This window comes from Montipora foliosa, chromosome 8 (genome assembly GCF_036669935.1).
Source record: "Montipora foliosa isolate CH-2021 chromosome 8, ASM3666993v2, whole genome shotgun sequence".
Taxonomy (NCBI): Eukaryota; Metazoa; Cnidaria; class Anthozoa; order Scleractinia; family Acroporidae; genus Montipora; species Montipora foliosa.
The window spans coordinates 5,844,801-5,847,300 of record NC_090876.1 but is presented as its reverse complement, the minus strand read 5'-3'; the positions used below and the strand labels follow the sequence as shown (position 1 = coordinate 5,847,300).

The window sequence follows — 2,500 nt, the reverse complement described above, 5'->3', positions numbered from 1 at the left end:
TTAATTGTTAATTTAAACCTAATCTAAACCTCATCATCAGTTTAGCTCCGGTAGACGCCAGATATATAAAAGAAGAATTTCAGAAAGCCAGCGAGGTGTAAAAGTTATATAGAGGTATATTTGAAGGTAAAATTGTATTAAGACCAGGATTTTAGCTTCGACACAAGATAGGAATGTAGCGTTAACGTTTACTGGCTTATGAGCTTCTTTAGTTTCTATTGGTATTTGAAGCTATCTAAAAACCGAGATAGCGACAACTAAAATGCTGTTTTCTTTTCTGCTGCCTTAACTTACCCTTGAACCAATGCCCTATTCGGGAAACGAGCAAGATTTCCTTTTGGAATAGCTCAGTCTTGTTGTCTTAGTATTGTAACAGCCTTGAAATATACTTAACTTCAAGTCAAAGTGCGTAATTGTCACAAAACTGAATCCCATGAAATTACTTCGTGACAGCCACAAACAGAGCGGTGAACCAATGAGAATTGGAAGCACTTGCGAACACGGGAAAATCCGCGCGTGCGCAGGACTCGTTCGGTTTTGGTCTACAGTATTTAACTAAATATGGCCAGTATGGCAATACTGTTTTTTTTTTAAATCTCCTTCTCGTGACGGTCTTGGAAATGCGGTTTAAATTCGCTTTCATTATGTAAACGTTACAATGATATAGAAGTGAAAACCCGAGGAATCCTCGAGAAACCCAGCAAAAGCTGCGCATGCGCATTCGCTCAAAAATTTGAGATCATTATCTGTTGACTGTTATACCAAATTTCTCGCAAACTTGTCATTATATTTTGCAAAAATGTAGGATTCAAATAGTTTTGACTACAATGTACAAAGGAATGATAGTGCAGCTCAGCGCGCGCGGAGCACCATAGTTAAGAAAATATGGTAACCCATCGATGCGAGAAATTATGGTTATATAGCCATGACGTCATCGACCGTCCGTCCGTACGTACTTTCTTTGGTCCACTCCTACATGTATGCCAATGTGACCAGTATCACGCTAGTTTACATCATACATCATAAACTTAAATGTGAGTGTTTATTTTTAATTTGTTTAGAGTTGCTTTTTTCTCTGTATTGCAAGTTTTAGCATATTTTTAGAAGCTCTGATAAGGTTGCATGATGCCTGGAGGACCTATGACTAGGAAAGAAACCAAAGGAGAGAGAAAGAGAACGACAACAACAAAACAGAATACCAGTAATAGCTCATACTTGGTGGAAGAAGTTACTCCACAAATTGTTTCCTTGGGCACTAAACCGTTTGTTATTTTTACGGATGCGTTATTTAAAGTGGATGCGTATTTTTTAAAAAGTGGTTTAATCGGTTCTTCCTTTGTTCAGGAATGAATTAAACTCGAATTTTTATTCTTAACTGGAATTAAATAACAATTATCTGTACTCTTTTGGACATAAAGAAAAAATTGATTTGTTTGTTTGTTTGTTTTGCTATAAAATGCGAGCGAACAAGTGCTTTTTTAATCCGTTTGCTTAACTGTTTTTCGATGTGCCTCGACAATGACAAGAAAATTTTGCCCCTTATGTTATGAACTCGTAATCGCATTGAGTTCTCGTAAAATTAGGCTCATGTGAGGTGTAAAACGCACAAGTGACGTCATGAATGGTCCCTCAAGTAACAGGTAGTCTTAAAGTGTCTCATAGGTTGACTGCTATTGATGTCTCAGGGTCTCTGGTCTGTGGGTCTTCGGGTCTCTCTGTCTCTGGGTACCCGGGTCTCTGGGTCTTTGGGCCTTCGGGTATCTTGGTTTTAGGTTTTCTTTTTGTGTTTCTGTTTCTGGAAAAAGCACCAGGGAGTAGCAAATATTATTTCAGCACCGCAAACCCTTGAGTTAATTGACAATTGTTTAAAAGTTGAGTTCCTCTAAAGTACGGCGTGTTGCATATGCCTTGCTCAACATTCTTAACATTCGCGTTTCGTTTTCACGTTCAAGGCGTTTGCCGTGTTTTTAGCCTTGCATTTAGTGTTCTTTTGTCATTAATAAATAAATGATCAGTTTGAAAAATTGAAATTAAATAAATGAACACTTTGGAAAGTCTAGATTATGTTATTGCAGCCAGAAACAAAAACACAAGGAAGGGCCGAAGGCCGAGAGACCCAGAGACTCAGAGACCTAGCGACCCAAAGACCCAGAGACCCTCAGCCGGACGTGAATAGAGGGGAGAGGAACGGTTTAGGGAGGAGGGAAAAACTGTCAAAAAAGAAATAGTGGGAGGAGGGAGAAAGTACGTCAAAATATAGGGAGACGGGAGAACCACCTTGAAAATGGAGAAGGGAGTATGGTTTAGGATTGGACCTGGTGTGTGCTTGTACTTGTTACCTACTTTTCAGTAACGTGGGGATTATGCTCTGATGGACTTTGTACCTTGCTCATCTGGACTTTGCAGCTTAGGGTGCGTTCGATTGACCGTATTCCGGAATAGGAATACATGGAATACAAGTTGCAAATCCTTCGTTTTTGTCGAGATTCATATTAAAATT

The 2,500-nt window shown here is 39.1% G+C and overlaps 1 protein-coding gene across 1 annotated transcript in view; it reads left to right on the top strand.

Moving 5' to 3' along the window:
• Window positions 1-2,500, top strand: part of LOC137967924 (endothelin-converting enzyme 1-like) — a 63,637-nt gene that overhangs the window by 35,384 nt on the left and 25,753 nt on the right. The window lies entirely within an intron of this gene.